Here is a 14,066-nt window from a genome sequence, read left to right as displayed (position 1 = left end):
GAGCAATACTCAAGTATAGGTCGAACGAGTGTTTTGTAAGCCACCTCCTTTGTTGATGGACTACATTTTCTAAGCACTCTCCCAATGAATCCCAACCTGGTACCCGCCTGACCAACAATTAATTTTATGTGATAATTCCACTTCAAATCGTACCGCACGCATACTCCCAGATATTTTACAGAAGTAACTGCTACCAGTGTTTGTTCCGCTATCATATAATCATACAATAAAGGATCCTTCTTTCAATGTATTCGCAATACATTACATTTGTCTATGTTAAGGGACAGTTGCCACTCCCTGCACCACGTGCCTATCCGCTGCAGATCTTCCTGAATTTCGCTACAATTTTCTAATGCTGCAACTTCTCTGTATACTACAGCATCATCCGCGAAAAGCCGCATGGAACTTCCGACACTATCTACTAGGTCATTTATATATATTGTGAAAAGCAATGGTCCCATAACACTCCCCTGTGGCACGCCAGAGGTTACTTTAACGTCTGTAGACGTCTCTCCATTGATAACAACATGCTCTGTTCTGTTTGCTAAAAACTCTTCAATCCAGCCACACAGCTGGTCTGATATTCCGTAGGGTCTTACTTTGTTTATCAGGCGACAGTGCGGAACGGTATCGAACGCCTTCCGGAAGTCAAGAAAAATAGCATCTACCTGGGAGCCTGTATCTAATATTTTCTGGGTCTCATGAACAGGGGAAAAACAACGGAGTGGTTAATGGGGCCGCCTGTGCAGTTCGTAAGAGGAACGATTGCACTGCGCCAAGTATCGCACCTGTCAGAAGGCTATTATTATCTACATGGATTGTCCCGACGGGACGGCAATATCGCTAATGAGCTGAGGGGCAGACGTACAAGGCACCATTACATGTATTATGGCTGGGACCACACCCTGCGTAAAATGCGAAAGGTCCTGTTACGAGAATGGCGGAGCGTCGCAGAACAGAACCGTGCACTTCCCTACGTCCCCTATTCTGCCACGTATAACATCTCCGACTGTGGCCCGGTTGAAATAATCGTAAACTGAACTTAAATAAAACCACAAACAGCTGTTAACTGATGATTTATTCAAGGCCGGTGCCTTCAGTCGTATGGCGATCCTTGCCAGTTTAGTATACATCCGACCCCCTCCAATGGGCTACCGCCGCGGAAACCAACATCAGGGTTTGCTATTATAAAAGGGGTCTCCTATTATCTGACGTTCACTCTCGGTTCTGTCTGGTTTGTTATCGTGGCTCATCTCCTGCAATATTCTCCCCATTGCTCTGTCGGTTATCATTCGATGAGCACTTTCCCTCTTCATGGGGTTGAATTTTGTGACTACGAACGTTAGGGGCGTCTCCATGTCCTAATGCAAGTGATACTACGAACCACCTGAAGATGCTGCATTAACGCAGCGAACCTAGTTGTGAATAAAACAACAATAATAGTTATCTGCGGTTTTATTCAAGTTCAATTTATCATGAAGTGCAACGGCTGTAGCTGCCCATATTATAAAACGGAAAGCATTTTAAATTAGTTTGTATTTGAGAATGAGCAGACTGGACTGCTTGCTCCCAACAATATCAATGGGAATCTGGCATTTTCGATTCCCCCTGTGTTGCCACTTCCGCTGCGTAAACCATTCAGCCCGCCAGTTCATCAACAGGACCATATTCCTGCTGCAATATTTTCGCCTGTTTCAAGAAAGGAATATAGCTCTGATCACGAAGTTAAGAGCAGTAGAGACCTCTGATACAAGCTGTACTTGAATCTCAGAATTTGAACATGATATTTCTTTCAGTAAGATTATACTTTTTACGAACTGAAGGTTGCATAAAATAATATTTTCCGTGAGTCAATACTGACCCTACGATTTATTTTAGAAACTAGATTAAGAAAAGGCAAACCTACGTTTCTAGCATTTGTAGAGTTAGAGAAAGCTTTTGACAATGTTAACTGGAATACTCTCTTTCAAATTCTGAAGGTGGTAGGGGTAAAATACAGGGAACGAAAGGCTATTTACAATTTGTACAGAAACCAGATGGCAGTTATAAGAGTCGAGGGACATGAAAGAGAAGCAGTGGTTGGGAAGGGAATGAGACAGGGTTGTAGCCTCTCCCCGATGTTGTTCAATCTGTATATAGAGCAAGCAGTAAAGGAAACAAAAGAAAAATTTGGAGTAGGTATTAAAATCCATGGAGAAGAAATAAAAACTCTGAGGTTCGCCGATGACATTGTAATTCTGCCAGAGACAGCAAAGGACTTGGAAGAGTAGTTGAACGGAATGGGCAGTGTCTTGAAAGGAGGATATAAGATGAACATCAACAAAAGTGAAACGAGGATAATGGAATGTAGTCGAATTAAATCGGATGATGCTGAGGGCATTAGATTAGGAAATGAGACAAAGTAGTAAAGGAGTTTTGCTATTTGGAGAGCAAAATGACTGATGATGGTCGAAGTAGAGGGGATATAAAATGTAGACTGGGAATGGCAAGGAAAGCGTTTCCGAAGAAGAGAAATTTGTTAACATCAAATGGCTCTGAGTACTATGGGACTTAACATCTTAGGGCATCAGTCCCCTAGAACTTAGAACTACTTAAACCTAACTAACCTAAGGACATCACACAACACCCAGCCATCACGAGGCAGAGAAAATCCCTGACCCCGCCGGGAATCGAACCCGGGAACCCGGGCGTGGGAAGCGAGAACGCTACCGCACGACCACGAGATGGGGGCTTTGTTAACATCGAGTATAGATTTAAGTGTCAGGAAGTCGTTTCTGAATGTATTTATATGGAGTGTAGCCATGTATGGAATTTGACTAGAAGAAGGAATCGGTTGGTAGGACGTGTTCTGAGGCATCAAGAGATCACCAATTTAGGATTGGAGGGCAGCGTGGAGGGTAAAAATCGGTGAGGGAGACCAAGAGATGAATACACTAAGCAGATTCAGAAGGATGTAGGCTGCAGTAGGTACTGGGAGTTGAAGCAGCTTGCACAGGATAGAGTAGCATGGAGAGCTTCATCAAACCAGTCTGATGACTGAAGACCACAACAACAACAACAACAACACAGTTAAGCCAAACGCACTCTACTGAAAAAGCCTGTATAAGTTAGTCCAACAGTTTATTTTGTTCCAGACAGAGGCTTTAAAACGATTCCATATCGCCCTGGAGAGAGGAGCGCTGTGGTGGCTGCCTGCGTTAGTACTGTTGACTGTGCTGCATATTTTGCTGCAATTGCCCCTTCCCATGCGCCATTGGTCTCGAAAAAAATATATAAAATCGCCAGTCCTGCTTAATGTGTTAATACAATATAAAGGAAAAACGGCCATGGTAGAATACTGAGAAGGCGTGCTTCCCAGCATGCCATTGCAATGATTTATGGCCCAAAGCAAACAGTTTTAGAAGCATTTTCATTTACTATAGCGAAAAAAAACAGTTTTATCCTAAATAAAACTGTTGGAACACAAAAAGTGCGAAATACGAAGATACTAGATAAACAGTTGGTGCTGTGCAGTGCAGTTTAGTTGTTTCAGCTCCCAAATAAAGTTTTATGGGTTGTTTCCAAATTATTTGAATATCATTATCACAGATAATCGCTTCGACACAGAGAAAAGAAAGGGACCGAGGGAAAACTAAAAAGAAGCTAAAGAAAAATCAGAAAAAAATAGTTTACAGGAGCGCGATGAGAAGAAGAGCAATATGAATGGTATTAATGGCAGATCAAAAGGAGAGATACTGATGTGGGAAGGATGCCATACATCTCTTTATCATTAAACGGCCCTTAATGAAATTGTCTGGACTCAAAAGGCTATGCCATGTGCCAGACAGTGAATATTTTACTTGTACTTTATTTATTTATGACAAAGTGTTTCAGCGATTCTCCCATAGGTATATAAGGAACTGTTATGCCTGCGTATGCTGACATTTATCTTTATTTCGTTACTAGCGAACCAGACAATGCTTGGAAATTGCTAAATGTGTATGGTAATTGGATGTACGCCCTAATCTCTTCCTCCTCACTGTCTCTGACAGTCACCTCCCACCTCCTTCTGTCCATTTCTTCCTCCTCCGTTCTCTCTCCCAAACTCTTCCTTCTAGCTCTTTATGTACATCCCATTCTGCCTTCCTCTCTCTATTCATTCCCTCTTCCCCCCCCCCCCCTTCCTCTGGCCATCTCTTTCTCCCTTCTCTCTCTTTCCATCTCCTCTTCCCAGCTCACTCTGATCTTAATCCGCGGATGGGTAGGCTTACGAAGTTTCGAATGATTTAGATTTTTTTGGTGGTTTTCAGAACATAATTTTTATGTTATTTGTTAAAAACGAGTGCGATGGAGAAAAAAACAGTACATAGTTCTGCATGCAGTTTTTGCTTAAAATTATATGTAAAGAGAAACAATATAAAGAGAAGAAACAATTTGCTTAATGGTCTAAATGCCCTTCGATCGTAGTTAAAAATGACTCCCACAAAGATATGGAAATCGCACATTTTCACACAGTCGGTTTTAACACAGAACCGGTACATGATAGCCTAAAATGAATACAGCACACGTCCATATGTATGTTAATAAAAATATAGCGAAACTATTTTAACTAAATCGGTCAAGAACTTATTCGAAATTATTGCTGCCAACCTTATCCATTGAGAGTTTACAAAGTTTTTCGCTTCTGTAGGAACGTTTAAGCTGATTGACATAGGTATACTTCGAGTGTTCTGTAGGCACGTGTTACAAAACCAAGTTGGCAACACTGACTCTAGCAACCTTTGCTACTTTGAAAGACGCAACTAAGATGAGCAACTCTAGCGCTTCCTTTGTCATCTGTTTCACAACACCGTAGACAGTTTCCAATAAAACATTAGATTTTATAGTTGATTCGTATTTCCTGCTTATTCTGAGATTTCTTCGTTTATACAAAACTTTCATTCACTTGTTTAATTTATCATTTGGCTGTTCGAAAATACACGTCTTCTGGGCGATGGCACGGTTTGCCCTGTACCCTCTCCAGTAGGCCCTGTCGATAAGCCTCATTATTGGCTCTAATTTCTCGAACTTTCTCATCATGGTCAGTTCGTGAGATGTAGGAGGGAGAATCTCAGAAATAAAACAGTCTTGGTTACAAAAAATGATTATTTAATAAAGCATTTCACCCTTCTGGAGCATCATCAGATTACGTAGTATCCTGCAGATAAGCATTCGTCAAAACGTGCGAGATACGCGTGGAACTTAAACACACAAGCATTTACAGGCGTAGAAGTGCAGAAACAGGACTACACTTACAAATCTGTACAAATGTGGCATCAGTTGTACACAGCAATAGCACACTGAAAACAGACATGTTGCTGGGCTTTTTGACAATCACTTTGTAGCTATAGCAGTCAAAATAGGAGCGAAAAATTCAGTTAAAAAATGCGAAAGGATATATTAAAAATTTTATTCAACAACACTTTAAGCATTTTTATTAAAGTTAATGAAATTGCAATATTCTTAAAAAAGATAATATTTGATGTGTTGATGATGGTCTAAAACAGAATTCTGAAATGTCGTATGTAATAAATCACTGGCACAGAGAGTTTTTCCAGAAAAATTAAAATATATAATTGATAAATATCTTTGCAAGAAATGTGATAAGAGAGGTTTGTATGATTATCGTTCAGTTTACTTATTGACGTCTTTTCATAAAATATTCGAAAAGTAACGTACTCAGGAGCAGTCTCACATTTAAGTGGAAACCATTTACTTGGCGCATCATAGTTTGGATTCCAGATGGGTTGCTCGACTGATAACCTTTTTATACGTTCACAGACTAAATATGTCTTCGGTTCGTATTCCTTGATACGTTACCAAGGCGTTTGACTGCATACTTCATATTACCCTGTTAGAAAAAAATTACGTTTTATGGAACTGATGGTTTTACACACAACTGATTTAAATCATACTTAATAAACAGAATGCAAAATGATATTTAATTATTCAAATGGTGTTGGAAGGAGAGCAAATTTTATGGACTGGGAAAAAATCGCAGTGGGAGCCCCACAAGGCTCAATTTTGGGCCACTTATATTTCCTATGGCCAACGTTACCGCAAGATCACCGAGGTTCAGCGCTGTCTGGCTTAGATAGCAATTGGATGGATGACCGTCGGGGTCAGCCAAGAGTTGTTAGCAAGCGGGCTGCACCTAGTCCTTGCAACGCCAATTGAGGATCTACTTGATTGAGAAGTAGTGGTTCCGGTCACGAAAGCCTACAACGGCTGGGCGAGCGATGTACTGACCACATGTCCCTCCATGTCCACATCCAGCGACCCCAATCGTCTGAGGACGACACGGCGGTCTGTCGGTACCGTTGTGCTTTCCGAGATCTGTTGAGACGGAGTCACTTTAGTAACTACACCTAATATTCATTATGCAGAATTGGTTCTTTACGAAGACACTTTTAGTGTCATAATAACCTCATTAGCGAGAAAGCAAATTAAGTCATTGATCCTATTTTTTAAAGAATTATTAAGAGATTCTCTGAAAATAAACTCTCCCTAAATTCTGAGAAAAAGTGCTATATGCAGTTGTGTACAACAAATAAAACCGAGCGAGATGGCGCAGTGCTTACCACATTGGACTCTCATTCGGGAGGACGACGGTTCAGACCCGCGTCCTGCCATCCTTTTCCGTGCTTTCCCTAAATCGCTTCAGTCCAATGCCGGGAGGGTTCCCTTGAAAGGGCACGGTCGAGCTCCATCCCTAATCCGATGGGACCGATGACCTCGCTATTTGGTCCCTCCCCCCCCCCCCCCCCCCAAACCATCAACCAACCAACAAACGAAGTAGTGCTGACAGTTGACGTGTCATATCAACAACACTCAGTAAACAGGGTAGAGTATTCCAAATCCTTGGGTTTGCGTAATGATTAACACTTGAAGTGGAAAACCGTGTTCGTGAGCTTCTCTTCAAGTTCTGCTAAGTTTCCTCTTAGTATAATCGTTATTAAGGAAACGAACGAATCTGCCTCTTGACGTATTTGTACATTTCCACTCAGTAATGTCTTGCGGAATATTTTTTTTGGGTAACTCATGACTTAGAAAGAAGGATAAATCACACATTATTAAAGTAGTCCCATCCGCATAGCACGTGCGTCAGCCAAAGGCCTCGGGGATTCGGGAAGGCGCGCCCCATATCGAATCGCCTCCAGGAAGATTAAGGACGAATGCTGTTGTGCTGGACAGCATTGACGTGACTTTTAGGTGGTTTCCCATATCTGACTGGGCTGCTGCACACGTTCCGCTTCAGCTACACGATAAGCATAACTCTTGAAAAAATGTTCTCACAGTTTTACATGGGTAACGCTAGATGCAAACAGATGAAGTACACAATTTCCGTGCGGAGGGAAGAGTTTGGGGAGGGGAGGGGTGGAGGGGAGGGAGACTAAGTAAGACCATCAAATCACCACTCACCACTAATGATGCCAAATCCTGATTAACGAGCCGATGCTCTGAAGATACGGGACAAAGGCCAGTGAAAAGAGGAGGAGAATATCCTTCGTTAGCGCTGTCAGTGGTTCTATATTGAAGTAAGTATGCTAATATGCAGCAACAACAATATTTGATCACACGCCCTATTACAGCCGGCCGGGCTGGCTGAGCGGTTCTAGGCGCTACAGTCTGGAACCGCGCGACTGCTACGGTCGCAGGTTCGGATCCTGGGCATGGATGTGTGTGATGTCCTTAGGTGAGTTAGGTTTAAGTAGTTCTAAGTTCTAGGGGACTGATGACCTCAGAAGTTAAGTCCTATAGTGCTCAGAGCCATTTGAGACCTATTACATGAAATATCTGACTAGCAAGTTTTAAATCGAATCTGAAATAATTTCTTCTGGGGTAGTCCCTTTTTGCCGTTCAGTATTATGTCAGCAGTGCAATTGTTTGAAAGAATGGTGGTATTCTACAGACTTAGCCATATTACCGCGTCCTCACCCAGTAGTTGTTCTTTACTCACACTGACACCTAGTGAAACACATTTCGATATCCAACATTTTTGTGCGTACTTCCCAAATAATGAGAATTACATTACGTTAAAGAAGAATGCAGCTGTCGCAGGACGCTCCACGTTAGCTGTACTCCTCGCAGTGACCATATAACTAAAGTCGTGCAGTGCAACGGTACTCGCAACTGTGCGAACTATCTCGAATACTGACATACGAAAGAAAATATTTACTAGAAGAATGTCGACGGCTGGAGGGAGAGAGATGGTGTGCAAATGTTCGTTAAATTCAAATTCATGCGTTAACATCATACAAGGAAAATACAAGTTACCTCTGGAGATGAGTCGTTGCTGCTGTAGGAGTAAGATGTGAGACATCACACGGCGCGAAGTCAGCGTGACCATATCACGTAAAGGGGCAGCTGAAGAAACCGCAAAGGCAGTGTGTGTGTCAATCAGCCACTACTTTCTGCGCACTGTGATGGTTTCCGCGATTACAAAATGGCCATGAGACAACATTTGGATGGCTTCATATGGGGAAAACTCATCAACATCATCGTTTTGGTTCAAATGGCTCTGAGCACTATGGGACTTAACAATCTGAGGTCATCAGTCCCCTAAACGTAGAACTACTTAAACCTAACTAACCTAAGGACAGCACACACATCCATTCCCGAGGCAGGATTCGAACCTGCGACCGTAGCAGCAGCGCGGTTCCGGACTGATGCACCTAGAACTGCTCGGCCACAACGGCCGGCGATCGTTTTGGTAGTCCGGATGTTAAGGGAGGGGGAGGCACAATGTTGCATGGGTGTTGGAACGCGGTCACTCAACAGTCAGATTGTACTCCTTCCTCATGTGCACCTTCCCACGTGTGCATTCGACCCTGACTCCATTTTCAGATGACAATGCGCGACAGAATCTAAAAGCACTGAGAGAGGAGCCCTTGGAAGGAGATGATATTCGACGAATGGACTTCCCGACCTAAGCCCCACTGAACACATGTGGGATGCCATGGGGAGACATATTGCAGCAAGTCCACACACACCAACAACCATCAGGTGTCAAATGCTCTAGTGGAGGAATGGAACGGCCTACCATAAGAACTCCTTACCACATTTGTGGTGCACGGTAACTGAGCAGCACACTAACAACATTTGCTGCGTGTGCAATTTACTTCAGGTAAGCAGTGCAGCCCACTTCTGTAAATAAATTCTGGTAGGAAAATATGTACATATTCGGTAACTGAGAAGCACACTAACAACATTTGCTGCGTATGCAATTCAAAATTAAAATCAGTACCTGCAGCCATAAGTAGTAATAATTAAATATTCTGGCTGCGAGAATAATATTTTTGAGTGTTATTTGTGTATATGTGTTAGTTATAAGATTATTTTGTGTCAATTGGTGCTTGTCAGTGATTTATATATTTGTTGTGCTATATTGGTGATAGAATGGTTAAACAAAAGAAAAATAAACCGAATGAGCATACTGATGCAGAAATGACATCAGAGTCTCAGGTAGAACAATCTACCCATATTTCTGTCGAATTATTAGAAAATTTAATTATGAATGATAATTTAGAAACTGATGTCCCGAGTGATGGTAAAACCGAGGAGTTGCCATAACAAACTGACACTCCTGCATTCAACCAGTTAGGAATTAATGACAATATTTCTTCTGGGCAAGGGGCAGAAGTTAGCAATGCTCAAGCTATGTTCATACAGGATATGCTAACAGCATTATTTGAAAAGTTTACTATTAAAGAGCAGGAGCGTGAAAAACAACGCGAGCTTAAAGAGCAGGAGCGTGAAAGACAACGTCAGCAGGCAAAGGAAAAATGTAGACAGGAAAAGCTTATAGAAAAACAGCAACAGGAGCTCAGAGACCAAGAAAAGGAAAAGAAATTTATGGAAAATATAAACAATATTTTTCTGCAAAGAGATAAAGAAATTGTCCGTAGGATAAATCAAGTCTTGGTCAATCGTGATAATGCTATTACTACCCATTTTAAGCAGGAGATCGTTGCAGTAAAAACCACTATTGAACCGTTAACAAACATTCCAGTTCAGGTCAATAGTCTTCAAACTGAAGTAGATAGACTAGAGAACCAATTCAAAGCCTTGGCTACCGCTGTGGAAACAATGCAGGAGGACATTCCCTCGGAAATCCGAAAGCAAGTCCGAACAGAAGTAGCCAGGGTACTGAGCTCTGAAAATCAAAACTTTGAAAATCTGACAGTATGCAGTAATGACAACACTGGTACTGACAGGGAAAAGATCGCAGATAATCTAACGGCGAATTTTAATGCACCACAAGGAAGACCAAATTTTGGTAATCAGCCGATATTACCAGAGCAATATGTGACACCAAGGAACAATAATAGTGGAATAGAATGTACTTGTAATAAAGTAACCACACCACATGCGAATGATAGCAATTCCATGCACTTAACTACTTTGATGCATGAAGAATGCCTAATTAAGCATAGACAGTTTCAAATATTTAACGAAGAAAGCAAGAAAAACATACATCCAGTAGTTTTCATTCGAAACTTCAAAAGTGTTCTTCCAAAATCATGGTCGGAAGAACAAAAAATACAGTTTGTGGTTTCACATATTTCTGGTGATGCGTCGCTCTGGGCATTAAATGCAGCAGAAACTTGCAAGACTTTCCACGACTTTGAGAAGGCGTTCGTTGATCAATTCTGGTCAGCGTCTACTCAAGAGCGACTCCGTAAAATTGTTTACTTTGGCAAATATATTAACATGACCCGGTACTGGGATGAGCCAGTAACCACCAGAGACTTATTGCGAGTGTTAAAAGCTAGATTACCCATACATATTAGAGAAAAATTATTTCATGTTAAAGACACCGATCTGAAAGAATTTCTGTCTGTAATTGATTCTCTGGATCTAGTGCAAGAAGAAGCCAGAAAAATTTCTGACGTGATCAGCAATAATAATAGTCCTAATAGAAAAAAATTCATGGAATGGAAATAATGGAAATAGGGGCGAAGGTAGTCCAAATAAAAATAAAAGTAAAGCTTATAGTAACGGAAAATACAATAATAATAATAGTAGTAGGAATCCATACAACCAAAATTTTGGTTATCCTAATAATAATAACAGTAATTATCAAAAGACCAAAGAACACCAATTACCGAATGGTAATCAGAGGCCGTACCACAATGAAAACCCAAACAATAACAATAGCAACCGAAAGAGACGAAATGACAACAGGTCAGACCGTATAAAGACAAGCCTAAAAATATGCGGGGTGACAGTGAATATTGGCGACAGCCAGGGCCAAGTCATTGGCAGCCGCAGCAAAATTCTATCAATTCAGGTCAGCCAATAAATTATGTACAGGCTATACCTACACCAAGCAATCAATATCCACTGTGGTGGGATCCAAGCAGGCCTCCTCCGACTGAAAACTCACAAAATGTTAGAATAGTGGAGGTACCTTCGGAAACAAAACAAAACACTCAGAAGCCAACAAACTAATTTCGGTCCCTGGAGGCCTTCGACAGGTGACCGAGGCCAACAATGAAGGCAATAGGTCGACAGAACAAAACATAAACATGATACGGTATCAGGATGGCAACAGGATCGAAGATGAGCTATATCAGGAACCTGCTGTCTCTGATAAGCCACAAAGGGAAAATATCCAAGCAAGTGTCACCGGAGCTGTAAATGGTGTAACAACTACTATTCTGCTTGACACAGGTGCGAATGTATCAGTTATGAACACGCAGTTTTTCAAGAAGGTGTCGGAGATAAGGAGATTGCCGATTTTTCCGGTTGCAAAATGTAAGGTTATAGGGGCATTGGGAAAAAAGGCACAGAGTATAAAATACCAGACACAGGTGGAAATGACCGCTTATTATGCACGTTCCTACTAATGGATAACTTGTCCATACCGGTGCTTCTGGGTCTTGACTTCCTTCGGGAAAGAGAAGCTGTAATTGATCTCGCCCGTGGGACATGTGCGTTTAAGTACCAACAACGACCCATAACATTAATGCTGAATCGGGAGCAAACAGAAGCTGTTAGTGTTCGATCATAAGCACCCACAGATGTGTCACAAAAATCGAAATAACGATGCACCCAGAAACGTGAGTGACATCGTCACGACAATAGAAGAGAAAGTACAGGAGGCAACTTGCATTAATGCTTCAGAGGCTAGACAATTAACAGAATTATTATCTGGATACCTCGAAGTATTAACTGAACGCCCTGGAATCATAAAAGATTACCAGTATAATATGAAAGTATATCAGCACAAGACCTATTGCAGAACATCTTACTCGATCCCCTGGACTAAGAAAAAAAAATGAATATACAAAGGATCAATCAGAAGTGCAAGTGCACTACGCCATAGCTGTAAATATAATGTTTATGGTAAAATAATTAGCAGTAATAATATGATAATATTATGTATGTATTAGTTTATAAGCTTTTATGTCAAGTATTACACTGTAATGTTCTTGAATTATTTGAACAAGGAGTAGGGAATCTCCATAGTAAATGTATTTTTACTCTAAAAGGGATAAATAACTTGATAAACACTTGAGTGTTATTGCATTAAGTGTGAGGAATTTTACCTTTCAATACGTAGGATAGAAATAATGAAAATGCTTAAATAATATATTTGTTTGTGTGTAAGAATGGATATAACAAAAATATTTTCATAAGATTGAGTCATGTAGTCCCACACACGTAGCGAGTGTTGGTGGTGTGTGAGCTGTGTGAGTGAGAAAAAAAAAGTAAAGAATAAAATAAACTGCTTTCACCACTAGCGAAGCGAAATCTGAATGTGTACTGATTTACGTACACGGTTTCATTATGAAGTCATTTAAAATGCTCTTAATGAGCAACATTCCTGTCAGATAAACCGAACATGGACATCTGTCCCAAAAACGTGGTAAATAACAATCCCAATAAGAAAATAAAAAATATAAATATATGTATCTGTAATAAAAATGGAAATGTACTGTTATCTGGACAGTTCAGTAATAATCTCATGGTCAAGATAATGTAGCAGATTCTGAAAGATTTATATTGTCTCATGTTCATGTGACAGTGTAAAATTTTAAATATTGTTATTTAGTCATGGTAATATGAACTTATGTGCAAGTGTACCAGACCTCATTACTTGAAAAGTGTCATTTGCATATAGATTGTCTGTTAAGTACTCTGGAAAACTACTGACAGCAATCAGAACAGTGAAACGTGTTTCGCAGGAACTAGTGGAAGCGTGAAGAACTGTGATTTACATTGTGAATAATGATGAACAGTGATAAAAACTGTGATCACGTAACCTTATGAACGCTCTTGGAGTGTCAAAGTTAGCAGCAACGCTATGAACGTTGAGTAATGTTGACTGTATTAATAATTAATTTGAACTGATGACCTTTAGTAGTTTTGATATGAAGCGTCTCCGCGTGCCAAATTTAATGTGACAGACTGTACAGCCAGCCGCGCAGCAAAACAATAATGCAACGTTGGCTACGCAGCGCGTCGCGAAAATATTTACATTCCGCTTAAGTAAACGAAACACACTACGGACACTTGTATGGTTAACGGTGCAGTGTTCAAAATGTGCATATTCTGATAAACTTACATGTGAATCACTACATTGTGTTGAACAGTTTCAAAATACAGAACATACTCCAAAAACAGTCTAATTCCATCCGCGTGAATGCAAGTGAAATGGACACTAATAAACTTTTCCACAGGATGAGAATAGTAATTATCTTGTCACTGATATTTATATTTTGACATTTCATGTACCCCTCTTAACCTGAGAGACGTGGGAAAGGAGAAACAAGACCTGCTGCAGCGCGACTTCTAGCCAGCAGCAGATCCAAACCACGATGCAGCCGACGGCAACCGACGCCCCACCGACTCGGCCGGGGACGGTCCAGCAGCAGCCGCTATCTGTCTGCGGTCCAACGGCTCGACACGGGGGCGGTCTTACGACGTCAGCAGCAAATTCTTATGGCATTCGATAAATGAGTGACTTTGGAAATTTTATGATACCCCACCATGAGAAAACTTCATTATCTCAGATGCTTACAACAGAGTCATAAATTTGC

The sequence above is a fragment of the Schistocerca piceifrons genome, chromosome 1, assembly GCF_021461385.2.
Source record: "Schistocerca piceifrons isolate TAMUIC-IGC-003096 chromosome 1, iqSchPice1.1, whole genome shotgun sequence".
NCBI classification, from domain to species: Eukaryota; Metazoa; Arthropoda; class Insecta; order Orthoptera; family Acrididae; genus Schistocerca; species Schistocerca piceifrons.
The sequence above is the reverse complement of the archived record's forward strand: the minus strand, read 5'-3'. Positions refer to the sequence as shown.